Source organism: Triturus cristatus, chromosome 4_2, assembly GCF_964204655.1.
Source record: "Triturus cristatus chromosome 4_2, aTriCri1.1, whole genome shotgun sequence".
NCBI lineage: Eukaryota > Metazoa > Chordata > Amphibia > Caudata > Salamandridae > Triturus > Triturus cristatus.
The window spans coordinates 556,675,330-556,693,662 of NC_140586.1; the positions used below are offsets into that span (position 1 = coordinate 556,675,330).

At 50.8% G+C, this 18,333-nt stretch overlaps 1 protein-coding gene across 3 annotated transcripts in view; it reads left to right on the top strand.

Moving 5' to 3' along the window:
• The window catches only part of RPAP2 (RNA polymerase II associated protein 2), a 583,455-nt gene that overhangs the window by 179,581 nt on the left and 385,541 nt on the right, over positions 1–18,333 (top strand). The gene's annotated exons all lie outside the window — the stretch shown is intronic.

An 18,333-nucleotide genomic window follows, 5' to 3' on the forward strand; every position in this document is an offset into this window, starting at 1 on the left:
TGCAGTCTAATCGCTTAAAGGCGTAAATAGATTTTGTTTTCTTTCTCTGTGTTCTTTGCAGTTCCGTAGTTGATAGACTTAGTTTTAAGCTTTGCATGTTGCCATTGTTATACTTAGGTGGATGGGATTTCTTTTTTAAAGTGCTCCTCTGTATTCTGAAGTAGGTACTATGGAAAATCAGAAATTGTGTCCCTACTTTGGGGGAGTTGAAAAAAAGGTGGTGGTGCAGGGAATGTCTTGGACGGGGAGTGGGGTTCAAAAATAAGAGTAGTTATTATGTGTAGCCATGTCAGTGGTTGTGCCACATATGAATCCTATATTGATCTGAACCACCTATATGGGAGCTGTTCCTTTTTGACCCTGGTCAAGCGGTTGCCGCACACATGGTGGCTAACTTGGAGAAATGTATGGCTTCACAACTACACAGTAGTCATGTTAGTCCTTCATCATGCAGTCAGATGTTGCTACAGAGCTTCTGGGATCAGTGTAGTGTTCTATGATACATAGCTGGGGCATATATTTCCAGCAAATCACTGAAGGGAAAGAGGGAAAGGGAGAGCTACCTCGAATCCCCCCCCACGGAATAACTCAGATCTCATAAGAGAGGTAACCTCAATACAAAGAAAGGGGACTTGGTATCTGGAGGGCAGAATTCCTGTTTTTTAACGGGCTCTCACTTACATATTTCTAAATGGCTTGCTTCATCTGCCTCACCTGGTACATTTTTACAGTAACGGGTGGGTTCAACTCCTCTTGTGCGTGGAGCACCTTTTGCTGTTACCTGCAGATTTAGTCAAGGGGACTGGAAGAAGGGAAATTAAAAATGCCTTTGGTTGCTCATTTGTGAAATCTGAATTTTAAAATGGAGAGCACCCATGGCACCAATGAAAGCAGGGCTGGGGCATCTATGGCGAACTGGGGGTGGGGAAGCCATTAAGCACTCCATAGACTGCACAAGCCAACTTCCTTAGCCATTTTTAATTTCCTTTGTTCAGGTCCCCTTGACTGAATCTGCAGGTAACAGCAAAGAGCGTGCCCCACAAGAGAGGTTGAGCCCACCCAGTACTGTAAAAATGCACTGCTTGAGGCCGCGATGATGAAGCTTGTCACATAGAAAGATGTGAGTGAGAGCCCGTTAAAAAACAGGAGATCTGCGCTCCAGATAGCGAGTCCCTTTCTTTGTATTGAGGTTACCGCTCTTGTGATATTTGCATATGTTTCCAGGGTAGTTTTGTAGTGTTGATGAAGATGCTCACGGAACGTTCATTCATAGGTCCCCATCAGGTGTAGTCATTCAATTTCCCCAAGTAGGAGCATGTTGAACTCCACCAGAATCTGCTCAACCATTTAGTGCTAGCATCTTTGTCTTGATTCTATTTTCAATGTTTGTGACGTTGGCACGCATCCGGAATCTTGTTTTAGCTTTCTGCTTTTTACACTCTGTACCCTTGGTAACTTCACTCCGTGTCTTACAGGCTCTATGAATTATCTTGAAGCTTAATTATTTTTTGTATATGTGAAGAGAAGTCTCATTAATGCTTTTCAAATCTCCACCTCATGTTATGTAAGAGTACCATTTGCCTTACTGTCCCATATTGCAAAATTGTATGTGAAATGGTACACCCACTTGCTGTTCTAATTCACCCACGGCAAACCTGGCTGTGATCAGAGCTCAGCGGTAAGGTTCCTATCATGTAACCCATTGACCCTAATTTCCTGTGTGTTGTTCCCCCATCATCTGTGTATTCCACATATCGCCACCATTTAACTTCAGCGTAAATCAATAATAGTGAACATCACCATTCTTGCTTGTTAAAGCTACTACTATCAGTCAATTTAATCAAACTGCTTCAGATCTTCTGTCACCTGGTACCCCTCCCTGCTCTGCCTTACATTTCCTGATCTTGTTCATCTGCCTTCTGTGTACCTCCCTGTCTCACTTCATCTCATCTATATACACTGCCCACTTTTCTTTTCCCGCCTGAGTGTGCCACATTGTCTTCTTCTTCCGTCTGCTTTCCTTTTCTCTCTTCACTCCAAAGCCTCCTTTACCGTGAATGTACCAAACCATGGAAGACATCAGATAATGCACCTCTGAAACTGATTGTTAGCTATATGCGGACAGTACTCAGTCAGTTCAGGATCGTTCCTAGGTTAGTATCAGATTTGCATCTCCAAACAATATGTCCTTCCAAGTGCTTATTTTAGGCTTTCATGACCTCAGTATGAAATTTGAGTTTGACTCCCTTTGAAGTATAAGTGTTTGTTAATGTAATGAAGCAAACGCAAGGAGATGATGGACGAGTGCTGACACCTTTCAGACACTGATGGATTTAACCCAGATCTCTTGACTGGGGGTGAATGTTTTGATTTGTTCTGCATTCGCCCATCAATTGTGTCTTTTGTGAATGTAATGAAGCATCTTACTGAGTAACCTGTTACTCTGACGCACCCTCTGTTCTCATTGGCCATGTAAAGCTGAGCTACTTGTGTATCCAAGTTATGACACTACAAGACTATTATAAATCTGAAGCATAATATGTGCTGTGGCTGACATGGCCTGTTTCTTGGAAAAAAGCAATATTAATCCCATGTTACCATTACCTGTCAAGTATTTCTGCTAGAGTTGAGCCACTATCGTGTTTTACTGAATCCCTACTGACCCTACTGAGTCTTTCAAGCCTTCATCTAACACATGGGTCTCCAACAAGTAGCTCGGGAGCTACTGGTAGCTCGTCACTACCTTTGAAGTAGATCTCCAAAGTGAAGCTCTGCCCAGCACATCGTTTAGAGCATGTATGCACTTTAAAGAAGACAGCACTGCTTTTTCAAGACCCTTAGAGTGACTGCCAACCAAACCAATGAAAGGGCCTCATGCTAAAACACAAACACACAATGTGTTGACCCACACTTTTTGCAACATGACCATATGTATCCACTCTCAATCTCGCATGCAGATTGGCCATGTTGCAGGCCTCACAAAAGTCACCCTATGTGTGTGAACAATAGGCCTGGAAATAACAGTAGTCAAAGCAGGAGCCAGAGCCGATTCATCTAATTGTGCCCACCTAAGGACATTAAACCCTTCTGCATATCACGGAGAAGGGTGTCAATGTCCTCTTCAGAGGTTGCAGGAGGTATAGGCTGCTGGTTCTCAGTTTGTGTCACAACCGGCCTCCCGTCGAAGTGTAGCTTACCTGATTTCTGCTCCACTTTCCCCATGCCGTCCAACTAGCATGTGTACGTAGTGCTGTTAGCCAGTCGGGGCCTACTGCAGTCGAAGACTGCACACTCTAGTTATTGCACTGTTTAGGGAGCAGATGACATAAAACTTCCTATATATGAGGTACAATAGCACGCAGTCTGGCGAGTGAGGCATAGAGCGGTGTTGTTGTACCCCCTAACTCCAATTTAGCCACTGGTTTCAAGAAGAAGCAGAGGATCACTGAGGGGATTGGGGGGGGGGCAGGGTAGGAGTGGGGGGGGGGGGGGGTGTCAGCAGAGGTAATGATGATCCCAGAATTCCAGAGTAGTCTTGGCATGAAGTGCCAGGGACCCCTCTCCTCCCTGAGTGCCATGTACGCGTTCTAGGTGTGTAGATTTATCCTTGAGAGATTAGCAGATCGGCAGGAGTGGAAGCAGATGGATTAGACCTCCATTCTATCTGGGCAGCAGTGCAGTCGTCATTGGCACATAGCCCCGATCCACCCCTCAAGCAGAGTATAAAGACGGCCTAGGCCCAGGACGGAGGGGATCAGCCAGCAAGTGCTACCGTGCGCAGCCAGCTCCCCGCCCCTTTGGCAATGAGAGTCCCCATCCAGGCCCCCACCGAAAGCCTCTTACCTAGCTTTAGCCGACTAGTCTGTAATCGACACCGGGACTGCTGACAGCAGCACGGGTTTCCGCTTGGCTGTCTCCAGCTCCAGGCTCCGGTGTACAGAAATTCCCCGACTGGTCCCACCACCTGGTCCAGCCTCCTCTGCTGTTGATAGACCGCCCATTTCTGTGCATCCTGGTGGACTCTGCCACAAATAGTAGTCAGCGACCCCGACAGGTCCAGAGTTGGCACAGGCCATGCCCAAGCAGGAATTGGGCTGCAACTGCACCCAGTTGACAGGGAATGCAGTCCTTCACCGCAGGCCCAAAATCCACTTCATCCATGCTCCACAGGCACAGCAAACGGAAAGGTGCAGCACCAAACAATCTAGCACCACATGAACCCACTGAAGAGAAGCGCTTTGCTGGCTTGTTTCGGTAGAGATGCAGCTATTTATTCCGCGGGCCTGCAGAACTCACTACATAGACAGCTATCTTATTCGCTGGCTATCGCCCCCGACCGAGAGGCATATTGGGGCCCTTGTGCCTTCTCTAGAGTTTGAGATAGGCAGGAAGGGGCAGAGTTCCACTTGGACTTCGCGAGCTTCTTTTTTGACTTACCCAGTGACTTGGACAGTGATGTTGATCTTCCTTGGGAATTACTCTATAGACCTTGGAGTCTCGTTCTGATCCCAAGTATCAAAGATATACCTCATAGGAATCTGTCTCAGACTTCTGTTTACAACAGTCCCTGCAAACCTTAAACTCTGTAGTCTTAGGGGGTGATATTTCCCTTGCACACTGGTAATTTTTGGGTTTGGGATAAAATTGTATCATAAGAGAAAAGAGGGTAGCTACGGGTCCCTGTTTGGTGGCGCGGAAAGAAAGGAACTGACATCAGTGCACATTTGCACCTTATATGCTGCTCCTTACATCACTTCCGGAGCAGAACGATGTTGGCACAGAGCCACATTACACCAGCTACCTGCCGCAGAGGTACTGCTGAAAAGGTTTCGGATCCAGTCTAATGCATGGGGAATATTCACAAGGTTGAGGAATCTATGGTTAGTAGTATCCATGAGAAGTTATTTTTATGCTTTTGAAATCTTTCCAAATGGAATGCTTGCTTCTGGTTCTGAGGATGTGAGCAGGCTGCATAGAGTAAACGGATGCATACAGTGAGTTTACGGTACATACGACTGCGCAATGTACTCTCTTTGACAAACAAATGCCAAGAAGGATGGCATTCCTTTTGCTGAAGTTCACGGTCAATGAGTTATTATCATTTTTTCTGGTCAGGTAGTATTGGTACAGATATGGCACCAATAGCACAACACCTGTTTTTATTGGTAGTATAAATACATTTTCTTAAATAAGAATGCTGCAACTAATTTTGTTGTGCTTTCCTGGTGCACAGGTAGTCAACCTAGGTTTTCTAGATCCGATATAAAAGTATGTGTGTAACGCATCATATCTGAAAGAGACTTAGTTATAGATTCCTTATCTCAGAATGACCCCCAGGTGTCAGACTGGATCTGGAGAATTTTATCTCAGCTGTACCCCTGCGCGTCAGTAGGTGACGTCAGTCGACTCCGCGTCAGTCGTCGTGTTCACCGGGATGACATCGCTGTGTCTATATAGACGCCACCCCTACGCGCTGATATCAGTTCTTTCTTTTTTCGCGCCAGCCTAGCGCAGATCTGGAGAGAGCTACCCCTTTAGTCAAGTTTTGACAAAGCTTTTTTCAACTTTTGTCGAGGGATGTCCCATTGATCAACCAGCTTCAAGCCTTGCGAGGCCTGTCACAAACTGATGTCTGTGACGGACCCGCAACTGGTGTGGCTCTGGTGCCTAGAGCGCGACCACGACCAGAAGACGTTCTGCGACTATTGGGCCATGATTCCCAAGTCTTTATGGTCCCAAATGCTCTTGGAGGCCCGGCAGTCGGCTCCACTTCGGTCTCGCTCGAGAAGAAAAAGGTCTCAAGACCAGTTGCGGAGCCCCCACACCTCCTCGTACTCCAAGTCGTCCAGATCGTCGGTTAAGTCCAAGCACAAGAAGAAGGCGAAAAAGCACCGTCACTCTTCGCCTTCTCCCCGTTGATCGGCTGATGCGACGCGGGACCCGGAGCCTCGTCTCTAAAAAGGCTCTGTCTTCAGTGCCTCCTTCTGGGACGACTCTGCGCCTCCCTCCCTTTCCGGGAGCCGGAACGTCCCCTGCCCGGCTTCGTGCATTTTACGAAGCCCTCCACTCCATCTTCAGGCAGCCTGACTCTGCCGGAGTGCCTTCAGGCCCTTCAGAGCCGGTCGGGGGTCTAGGACCTTCTATTCCGGCAGCCCTGGTGCCGGAGGATCCCCGTGGATCCCGGCGTGGAAACTTACTCGACCTTCCCTGCTGTCCCCATCTTCACCCCCGAGATAGACATGGAGCCGGATCAACGTCGGGCGACGTTGAATCTGACGCCGGAGGGTAGTTTTGTTCCCCTGTTCATCCTTGGTTTCCCTATCGCTCTGAAGGTAGTGATGAGCATTGGGAGGGGCCTTCTGACCCTTTAGCAGACCAGCTAGACGAGCTGGACTGGAGAGAGGATCTGGGCGACGCCAGTGGTCTGAACACTTCTCCTGACCATGGCATGCTTTCTCCCCCTACCTTAGCTTCTGAGGAGGGAGCATCCTATGGGGTGGTGGTGGGAAGGGCAGCTGAGGCCCTGGGCCTGCAGCTCCCTTCAGTGGCAGTCAGGACTAAACCCCTGACCAAGGTGCTTCAACCGGTGGCAACTTCATATGAGCCCCTTTTGCCATTCAATGAACCCCTCACTGACGTCCTTCTGGGCACCTGGTCCAAGCCCAGCACAGGGGCTCATGTGGAAAGAATGATCGCCTGCCGCCACTACCCGGCTCCGGGAGACACAGTTTTCCTCGCTTAACACCCTTCCCCAGAGAACTTGGTGGTCCAAACCTCTTTATCTAAGGGCGCATTCCCTTCTGCTCCCCCAGGTAGGGAATCCAAGAGGCTGGATCATCTCTGGAAGCGTATGTTCTCTTCCTCCAGCTTGGCATTGCGGTCCATGAATACCTCATGTCTCTTGGGCCGATACTCCCATACCATCTGGGTTAAGGTTGCGCAGGTGCTTCCTCAGTGCCCGGAAGAGGCCCGGTCCGTTCTCTCCCAACCAGTGGTGGATGGGAGAGACGCAGCCAAATTCATGATTTGCTTTGAGCTAGATACCACTGACTTACTGGGCAGAATGATTGCCACGTCGGTAACCCTTCGGCGCTACACCTGGTTGAGGACGTCTGGCTCTTCGGGGGATGTCCAGGCAAGCCTACAGGACATGCCCTTTGATGGCTGTCGCTTTTTTGGTGACAAGGCAGACTCGGCGTTTGAGCGCTTTAAGAATTCTCGAGCTACGGCCAGGTCCTTGGGCCTCACAGTGACGACCCGTCCACCTCAATCTGCTTTTCGGCCCTTTCGTGGCTACGGAAGGAGCGCCCCAACACGTCCAGCCCAGACTAGCCACCAGTTCACGCAAGCTACCCAGTCTCAGCATGGCCGCAGACGTGGGACCCAGCAACGTGGGTCTGGGGGCCAGCAGGCAGGCCAGTCCACCGTTCCCACCCCTGCAGCCGCCTCCAAACCTTCCTAGCCCAACCTTCCAGGGCCATCAGAAGCCAGTGGGCGGCAGGATTCGCCATCACCTCCCCCACTGGCAAACCATCACGTAGGACAGGTGGGTTTTGCAAATAGTCCGAAGGGGTTACTCCCTCCCCTTCGAGACCACCCCTCCCTCAATGCCACCGTCTTAAGACTGCATGTCAGAGGATCATTTGGCACTTCTCTGCCAGGAAGTTTCGGCTCTCTTGGCCAAAGGAGTCATTGAAAGGGTTCCTCCGCCAAAAGTAGGTCATGGTTGCTATTCCTGCTACTTTCTGGTGCCCAAGAAGGACAAAGGCCTGCATCCTATTCTAGACCTCCATGCCCTCAACCGCTTCCTCCGAAAGGTCAAGTTCAAAATGATAATCCTGGGAGGAGCCTAGCGCGCAACCAAGATGGCCGCGTAGGCTTACGGCTCCCGAGGGCCTCCGCAACCTCCCACGTCTATCCTGACTTAATCCTGGTTTATTTGACGGGCTTTTGCAGATGAGGTGTCACCCGTTTTCCGAATTCAGATCGGACGCCGGGACCCGGAATGGTTGCACTCCGAAGTTTGCGGCCTGCTCTTGCCTTGGTCCCGATCTCGAGCTAGTGAAGTGCCCTGGTACGAAGTGAACAACAGCGGCTGGCTGGGCTTGCCCTGCCACGGACCCTGCACTTTCACTTTCGTTTTCAAGCTTGCTCTCTGATAGCGGCCGAGAGACTCTGGTGTTTCAGAGGGGCGCGGACGGCGAAGTGTCTGGCCTGACTCTCGGATTCTACATGGGCTGACTGTCGGCGACGGCTGTGCTCAATTGAACTAGCTACCTGGTCCCCTTTTTTCCTGGTGCGGGCGGGTGCCGGCCTTGGTGGCCTCCGGACGATGGCGGCGAGACTTGACGGAGACAAGTCGAAACCCAAGTCAACCCGGAGGGGTGCCTATACCCAGGTCAATAACATGGATCGATATGCGCAAGCAAAGGGATCCCCTGGTGGCTCGCATAAATCTCCTGAGAGGTCTAAGGAGGTCTCCGGCCCATCGTCGGAATTGACCCTGCTGGACGTCATGGGCGCCATTGAGGAGATGAAGACCGCTGTGGGTCAGCAGTTTGATACCCTGGCTCATAAACTGGACGCGGTCCTGATCGATGTGAATTTGGTCAGGGCAGACCTGTCCAAAACTAACGAGCGGGTCGACTCCTTGAGTCAAGCGGCGTCGAGTCTGACTGTGGACGTGGCCGCCCTGCAGACGGAGGCTAGCCAGTGATCTGACGGACCGTCAACTTGAGGACTCTGAAAGCCGGGCTAGACGGAACAATGTTCGTATTATTGGAGTGCCGGAACGATCGGAGGAATCTGCTGCGGATCTCTTTGTTGAGGACCTGGTGACCAATCGTCTCGCGCCTAAGGGACTGAGCAAGTTCTTTGCGGTGGAGCGGGCCCACAGGATTCCGGGTGGTGCGCCCAAGGTGGGTGCTCCCCCACGGCCTATAATCGCCCGACTCTTTAACTTTCGGGATAGGGATGCTATCCTTCAGGCGTCGAGGGTTGCCGGGCCGCTGAAGTTTGAGAACTCCAATGTCAGCTTTTACCCGGACTTCACGCAAGCGGTCCAGAAACAACGGCTGGGTTTTTTGGGTGTCAAACGGCGCTTGAGGGACATGGAGCTGAAATATGCAATGTTATTCCCGGCGAGGCTGCGGGTTGAGTTCCAGGGTCGTTCCCACTTTTTCGACCGGCCGGAGGCGGTTGGAGACTGGTTGGATGCCCTGCCTCGGGGACAGGATCGAGACAGTCGGATGGCGGAGAGCGGACGGGATTTGGTGGAGCAGGATTAGAACTTGGTTCCTGGTGATGGACTGAACTGGTGACGTTTTGTACCTTGGCTCAACTGGACCCTAGATTGGCACAATATGCCCTCCAAATGCCCGGGGGTTGTGGGGAGCTTATTGGGGTCCTTTCCTCCTTCTGGGGTTCTTTTTGTGGTATGTGTTAGGGCGACAGGCACACTGCAAGTTGGGGGGGCTGTTTGGGCTCAAGCAGGGGTGCAGGGAGGGGGGAGTTGTGGTTTGGGGATTGTGGGGGGGGGGGGGTTGTTGGGGATTGTTTGTTTCGCAAGGCAATGTGAAGTTCTCTGCTGACTTATCCGGGTTGTGCTTTCCGGGATGTGGGTATCATGCACGGGAGTGGGATGGGGGGTAGGGGATTGAGAATCCTTTCGTGGAATGTGAATGGACTTGGGGACAGGATCAAGCGCGGGGTGGTGTTGCAGTTCTTGAAGCGGATTTCGCCCGACATTGTTTTTCTGCAGGAGACACATTTGATTGGGAACTCCTTCCATGCCCTAAATAGGAGGGGCTACCGCCTTGCCGCTCACTCTGGTTTCACTTCTGGCTCTAGGGGAGTGGGCATTTTGGTTAGGGCCTCTCTCCCATTGGAAGTTGATGAGGTGCTTCACGATGATAGGGGGCGCTATGTGGCACTGGTGGGGAGATGGGAGGGTAGGACTATCTCGCTCGTCGCTGTGTATGTGCCTCCGGGGTTGCAGACGGCTACATTTGCTGATTTGGGGTGTTTGGTCCTGGGACTCCCTGGGGGGGTTTTGGTGTTGGTGGGTGACTTTAATGCCGTTGTCTCCGGGTTGGAGGACCGTCACCCCCCCAGGGATCTCCCTAGGGCTCAGGCCTGGTTGGGTGGCTTTTTGGACACTTTGGGACTTGTAGATTGCTGGAGATTGATGCACCCGGGTCAGGCGCAGTATACCTTTCACTCAGGGACCCATGGGAGTCTCTCGAGACTTGATCACATGCTTATGCCAGCGATCCAGGCTGGGATGATTGGGGAGGTGCGTCATTTAGCCCGAGGTATTTCTGATCATTCCCCTATATGGTTGCATCTGAAGGTTGTCCCTGGGGCAGAGGGGAGAGTGGCACCCATTAGTCCCTGGTATCTACGTAACCCTAAGATCCGCGCGGAGCTGGTCAAGTCCACTGATCACTACTTCAATGATAATGTGGGGTCGGTGCCGTCGGCCGTCTCCCTATGGGAGGCTTATAAAGTGGTGATCAGGGGGCATGCCCTGTCCCTTATCTCCCATGCTAAGAGGTGCGAGAGAGCAGAGGTGGTTCGCCTGGAAACTGAAATAGCTGAAATGGAGGAGGACTTGGAGCGGGGAGTTACTGATGAGAAAGTGCATGTTCTCAGCCTCAAACAATCAGATTATAGAGCCCTAGTCACGGAAGCCGCTAAAGGGATGAGTAGAGAGCAGCAAGGACGACTGTATGATGTGGGGGACAAGGCCGGAAAGTTGATTGCTTGGTTGGATAAGAAAGGAGAGAGCGAGCAGGGTGGTGCCCGTTGTGGAGAGAATGGATGGAGTGCGTGTGACTGACCCGGTGGAGATCGTTGACTGCTTCGCGGCTCATTTCCGCGGGGTATACTCTCCGGTATCTGTGCGTTCGGAGGAGGATTCTCATCTGTTGCTTAGAGACATTGCATTGCCAACCCTATCGGAGGCTGATGCAGTATTGATGGAGGCGAAGTTGTCGTCAGATGAGATCGCTCTGGCCACTCGCTCGATCGCATCGGGTAAAGCGGTGGGTCCTAATGGTCTTCCCATCGAACTATATAAGCTGCGTCCTGATAAGATAGCGCCGCATCTTCGGGACATGTTTTCCGCGGCACGTGCGGCGGGCTTCCTCCCCCCTGACCAACGCCTCACCAACATAGTTGTGATACACAAAGAGGGGAAGCCGCGAGATCGCTGCGCCTCCTATAGGCCCATTTCGCTACTGAACGCAGAACCCAAAATTCTGGCTAAGGTATTGGCTAATCGACTGGCTCGGGTCGTGGGTGACTTGATTCATCAGGATCAGTCCAGTTTCATACCTCATCGGAACACCGCTCTAAATTTGAGGCGGTTGCACGGCGTGCTGGCTAGAGCGGAATTTATACGTGAGCCGGTCATCTTGGCATCTTTAGATGCTACTATGGCGTTCGACACTTTGGAGTGGCCATATATTTGGGCCGTGTTGGCAAAATTTGGGTTCGGCCCTGAATTTATTGGTTGGGTAAAATTACTATATGCTGACCCTCTGGCTCAGGTGGTGGTGAATGGTAGGGTGTCGGCTCCCTTCGCACTGGGGAGAGGTATGCGGCAGGGATGTCCGTTATCACCCCTTCTCTTTACACTTTCTTTGGAGCCTCTCGCCGCCTGGTTGCGTTGGGAGCCGTCGTTGCGAGGCATTAGATGGACGCCGGAGTTTGAAGACCGTGTCTCCCTTTACGCGGATGACATCCTTCTGTATCTCACCTCTCCCCGACAGTCGCTGATTGTATTGGTGGACGTACTGAATTCCTTTGGCCGCAACTCCGGCCTGGTCATCAACTGGGCCAAGTCGTGTGTTTACGTCCTCTCGGGTGAGGCCCCCTCCTGCCGCGGGATTGCCCTATCCAGATTGCTACCCTGGGGTTCAAATATTTGGGAATCTTTATCTCACTGGATCCCGCGGTCCGCTATGAGCGAAACCTTCTCCCTCCCCTCCAGCGATTGAAGGCCGACGTCGCGAGGTGGCGACGACTTCCGCTCTCGCCACTTGGACGGGCGGCATTGTTTAAAATGATGACACTACCTCGCTTCTTGTACGCTTTGCAAAATACTCTAGATGTCGTGCCAGCCCGTTATTTCCGGGAGGTGGAGGGTCTTCAGCGCCAACTGTTTTGGGACGGGCGGCCGCGGATTGCTCTCGCCAAGTTGACGCTCCCTTGGTACGATGGGGGGGTCGCCCTCCCCGATATTAAACGATACTATTGGGCGTCTCAGTTGGGGGCGGTGAACCACGGGATATACGGTCCTGCTTTGAATCCGGCCTTCGAGATGGATAAATTTCTGCTCCCGGGTGGGGACTATAATAGGGCGCTGTACTCGGTGACTCCGGGCACGCGGTTGACAGGACCCACGCAGGTTGCGGTACGTGTGTGGCACGCGGCGAATGCTGCGATGGGGTGGAGGGATCGCTTGACTCGGGCGACGCCGTTGTATGCCTCTGAGCGGTTGGGCTGTTTGTGGAGATCGAAAGGCTTTGCGAAATGGGATATGATTGGTATATGTAAGGTGGGTGATCTTTGGGCGAAGGGGTCTTTCAAAACGTTTGAAATGCTTAAAACTGAATATAAATTAAACGATAGAGAGTACTTCCGGTATGCTCCAGTCTTCCATGCGCTGTGTTCGGTTTTTCCAGACGTTGCTGCTATCCCTGAGTACTCCCCACTGGAGGATAGAGTGTTGGATGGCTACGTGCCCGACAGCACTATTTCTCTGATTTATAAGAAACTCATTAATGATCGCGCGGACTTGCTGCTCCGTCTGCGGGACGCATGGACAGGCGATGGCTTGGAATTGGACGATGAGGACTGGGTATCGGCGGTGGCCTCCCCGAAAGAGGTGGCGATCCCGGCCCGCTTACGATTCGTACAGCTGAAGATCCTTCATAGAGTGTATGTCACGGGGCCCGGTTTGCTGCGTATGGGTTACTCTATGGATGGACAGTGTAAGCGTGGATGTGGCCTGTCGGGTACCTTTCTCCATATCTTATGGGAATGTTCGGAGGTTGTGCGATTTTGGAACGGTATCCACACCGTAATGGAGGAGGTCACGCACGTTGCTCTGTTGCCAGAGGCTAGGAGGTGCTTGTTGAATGTCTGGGAACCGAATGATTGTAATGCGGCACAGACACAGTGGGTGACCTTGGGGTACATGGTGGCTAAGCGTAACATTGCACAGCTGTGGGGCTCCCCGAGGCCGCCCACGATCGAGGTATGGAAGGAGAATATGGACTGGTGTATGTTTAGGGAAAAGACGGTGTATGTGGCGAGAGGCAAGCCAGGGAAATGGGCTAAGGTATGGGGTCCATGGAATTTATATCGAGGACGTATCTGCACCCCGCCTCTGCCATTAGAGATCGATATTGCTTTGTCCCCCTAGCCACGCATTCCGCGGGATGGTGTGAGGTGTGTTCCATGCTTTGTTCTCCCGTTGCCCCCCTCTACTGCTTCCAGACAAGATCTGCTTTGGACACTGTACGTTATTCCCCGTCCTGGGAAGAGCATGCTGCTATTTCAGACTCTCATTGCCTTGAGTGTGTTTTATATTTAATAAAAAATGAAACTGTTTATTCCGAATACTCCTGGCCTATGGCCACTGCCTGTTACATGTGCTCACGAACTGCCGGGAGCTTTGCCTCTGGCTCATTTGAATGTGTGGCGTTGCACTGCGGGCCCTCGGGCTCTATAGCGGCCGGCCCTGGTGGTTGTAGGCCCTTGTCTGTATTTTATTGTGTACCAACGGTTTCTAATAAAAATTTTAACAAAAAAAAAAAAATGATAATCCTGGGTCAGGTTCTGTCTGCCCTCGACCCTGGAGACTGGATAGTGCCGTTGGACTTGCAGGATGCCGATTTTCACATCCCCATCCTGCCAGCCCACAGACGCTACCTGTGGTTCGCGGTAGGCTATGTGCATTTGGCAGTGGTCGCAGCTCATTTGCGCAGATCAGGGATTCCAGTCTTCCCCTATCTCGACGACTGGATGTTGAAGGTGGGCTTGTCCCAGGCTGTCGTCTCCCACCTCCAGATTACGGCGGACCTCCTGCACTCACTGGGGTTCACTATCAACGTGCCAAAGTCACACCTGAATCCCTCTCAGACTCTCCCTTTCATCGGGCGGTTCTGGACACAGTGCAGTTTCGGGCCTAGCAGCGAGTCCGGGATATTCGGACTATGATACCAATGTTTCTGCCTCTATCCTGGATTTCGGTGAGAATGACCCTGAGGCTGCTGGGCCTCATGGCCTCCTGCATCCTGCTGGTGGATCATGCCAAATGGCATATGTGATCTCTGCAGTGGGACCTGAAGTTCCAGTGGGAGCAGCTTCAGGGCAGACTTTCCGACTTCATCTAGATCTCGGAAGGGACTGCACAACAGCTGCAGTGGTGGTTAACGAACCAAGCTTGGGTGAGAGTTTCCTCTCCCTTCCCCAACCAGACCTCACAGTGGTGACAGATGCATCACTGGGATAGGGCTGCCATCTGGGAGAGGCAAAGATCAGAGGCGTCTGATCACCGGCGAAGTTTGGGCTCCATATCAACCTGCTGGACCTCCGGGTTATTCGTCTTGCACCGTAGGCATTCCTTTCCTCTCTCAAAGGGAAAATGGTGCAGGTGTTCAGTCAACACCACCGCCATGTGGTACTGCAACAAACAGGCCGGGGTGGGTCGTGGTCCCTATGTCAAGAGGCTCTTCGTCTCTGGACATGGCTGGAACATCAGGGCATGATCCTAGTGGTTCAACACCTGGCAGGTTATCTGGACGCCAGGGCGGACAAACTCAGCTGCCGGTCTCTTTCAGCAGTGGGGAGAGCCTTGGTTAGATCTTTCCGCCTCCGAAAAGATTGTGCATTGTCAGTGCGTTGGAATTTCCAAGGCGGCACGCGCTCGGCGATGCTTTCGTTGCGAGTGGAACTGCGGCCTCCTGTACCCCTTTCCGCCTGTACCAATTCTGCCCAGAGTGCTGAAGAAGATCAAGCGCGACCGGGCCCAAGCCATTCTTGTGGCTGAGTACTGGGCACGAAGAGTCTGGTACCCAGATCTCCAGAGCATCGCCATAGATCCTCCACTCAGACTGCCTCTTCGGGAGGATCTTCTGTCGCAGCAGCAGGGTAAGGTTCTTCACCCGAACCTTTCCAGCCTCCACCTCCTTGTGTGGAGATTAAGCAGCGACAGTTGACAGCTTTTGATTTTCCTCCCGAAGTCTGTAACGTTATCTTGGCAGCCAGGCGTCCCTCTATCAAGATGGTATACGCCTATTGATGAAATAAGTACATACTTTCTTTGACCCAGCAGGGCTCTGCCCTGGGCACTCAAAAGGGCTATCTTTGGGCCATCTCTGCTTTCTTTCGGCTTCCAGATCAGCCATCTTTGTTCAAGTCCCCTTATGTACAGAGATTCCTCAAGGGCATTACTTACCTCTTTCCTCCTCCTCCTTTCATAATGCCCCAATGGGACTTGAACCTGGTCTTAACCTACCTTATGTGTGCACCCTCCGAGCCTCTTCACAACTGTCTTCTCATGCTCCTCACTCTGAAGACCACTTTCCTTGTTGCCATCACCTCTGCTCGCAGAGTGAGTGAGCTCCTAGCTCTTTCTTCTAAGCCCTCTTTTTTCTCTGTGCATTCAGACAAAGTGGTGCTTGGGACAAGACCTTTGTTCCTTCCCAAAGTGGTAACGCCCTTTCACGTTGGACAAACCATTACTTTGCCCACCTTTTTCCCACCTCCGCAACCTTCCAAAGAGGAGGAGAGACTCCACCCTCTGGACCCCAAACGTGTGCTGTCTTTCTACCTTGATCGCACAAAAGATTTCCGGGTGGACGATGAACTCTTCGTTGGCTATGTGTGTGCCAAGAAGGGTCGGGCTGTTCGGAAGCCTACCATCTCTAGATGGGTTGTCCTTTATAGAAAAATCTGCTGCGCTTTGGCGAAGAAGGAACCTCCAGTGGGGCTCCGTGCTCATTCAACCAAAGCTACGGCCGCCACAACTGCTCTTGCTCGCGGAGTTCCACGCCTTGACATCTGTCAGGCGGCCACATGGGCATCCTTGCACACGTTCACTAGACATATCTGCCTAGACAGCCAAGTCCGGAGAGGCGGATTTTTTGCCCGTTCTGTCCTTCAGGACTTTCTGGTGTGAACTTAGTTTGCAGACTCTCCTCCGGGGTTGGTGTTGCTGTGGTATCTATTCTAAGGTAAGGAATCGATAACAAACAGTCTCTTTCAGATGAACAACTTACTTACCTTCGGTGTTAGATATAGATTCCTTACCACGCCAGCCATCCTCCCTGCTCTGCGAACTGACTTCTAGAGACAGAGACTCCCTTGCAGGGCCCTAGTTTAACGCACAAGTGGTCAGTGTCTTGCATGGCTCTGCGCTTCTGGCGTGGAACGTCGTGTCAGAACTGACGTCGGTGCGCAGGGGTGGCGTCTATATAGACCCCGGGACGTCATCCCGGTGAACACGACGCCAACGACGGACGTGGAGTTGACCAACACCACCTACCGACGCGCAGGGGCACTGCTGAGAAAAAATTCTCTGGATCCAGTCTGACGCCTGGGGGTAATTTTAAGGTAAGGAATCTATAACTAACATATGTCTCTTACAGATACATTGTTACCGAAGGTAAGTAACTTATTCAGCTCACTGAGCAGATGTATATCCTAGGCTTTGCTCATTTGCTGCATACTGAATTTAGATTCAGGGCGACAAAGCTAAATCTAAACTTGCAGAAGGGCATTTTGGGTTGGTTGGATTCAGGGAATGCTTAATTCAGGTGAGTGCTTGAAAAAGAGTTTAATATGGGGCTTCAGTTCACCTACTTGTTTAATAAAGCTCTGTACGTCATGAATGAACACTCTACGACACAGGGTTCACTCCTGCAGTGATAACATACTTATATTTTAATGCTGAGATGTAAATTTCTTTAGAGTGATTTGTATATGTGCGTGTATTTTTTACTTTAAAAAAAAAATCTGTTACGACAGCTCTGCTTTTACAATCATATTTACGGTCAAAATGTCATAATATTTCCAAAGCCCTTTAGGAACGGAAATGTGATACTAGCTGTAACTTGTCTGAAACATGGACTAATTAATATAGGCCCTACATAGGGATCAAGAATTTAAATGCTATTGCTTTTTAGGTTTTTTTCTCTGTTTTTGGTTTGTTCATTTTAAATGTTATAAACTGTTTTCTTCAGTTTCATCTTTTTATGGGTGAGAAAATAAACCCAATCCCGGTCTGGGGAGAATGCGCTTCTGGACTGAAGACTCCTGAAAGGAAGTACCACCCCATACCCCACCCTCCTCTGAACAAAATACCTAAAACTGTGGAAAACGTGTCTAAAATGAACTGGGCTGTGATTCTTTGCGACTGTCTCCTGGAAATCCAGTCTGTAGAAGGAAAACCCCTCTATGGTAGATGCTCACTGCCCATATTTGAGGCTAAGTGGACTAATTCTGCTTGTTCAAAGTGACTTGTATATTAGCCTCGTGCCAAGCGGCTTCCATCATGTTTGCTTGTAAAGATGATCAACTATAAAACGAAAGAACTTTGACGGTTTTATTTTCCAGTCGCACTTACTCCCACGCAGAAATGATTCTGATGTAATTAGTAGATAACATTTGCCCTCCAGCCCTGTGTTTTTTATCACAGGACTTCTCTTCACCTCGTCCACTCTGTGCAAAGGGGTCACACTCTGGAAAATCATAATTGTGGGTGCGATTTGCTGCTGAAGTCTGTGCACTTGCTGAAGATCGCCGGGCGAGTTAACCGCTCTTTAGCTCCAGTACATCAGTTCCACAGCCCCAGGGACAGCCATCTCGTGAACCAGTGGGCTAAGAGCTGTTAAGTGTCCTGTCCGAGTGACTCCCACTATGCGTGAATGTTTCAACAGAAATCTGACATGTCAGCCCCTCCCTCCCTGTGCGCGACCCCTCAGCGAGCACGTAATTGAGTTTAGCCTTCCACACATTACTGGCAGGTTTACCCCTTCCTGCAGAGCTGATATTGTAAATGATTGTTTTTAGGACTAGTGATAGCAAATCTACCCAGGCAAATTCCTCTTGGCAGGATGTGTATTAATTACATTTTGTGCAATTTGAACAAATGTAATTTAATTTAGTGTCCTATCCTGTCTGTTAAAATTTTGAGAGCTCTAAACTGTAACCATAAGCATCAAATTATCTTTTCACTGATTGTAATGAATTAGAGAAGTAAAATACGGAAGGCTGAACATTGAAGTGCTTTCCAGATATTAATGCCATGGCAGTGAAAAT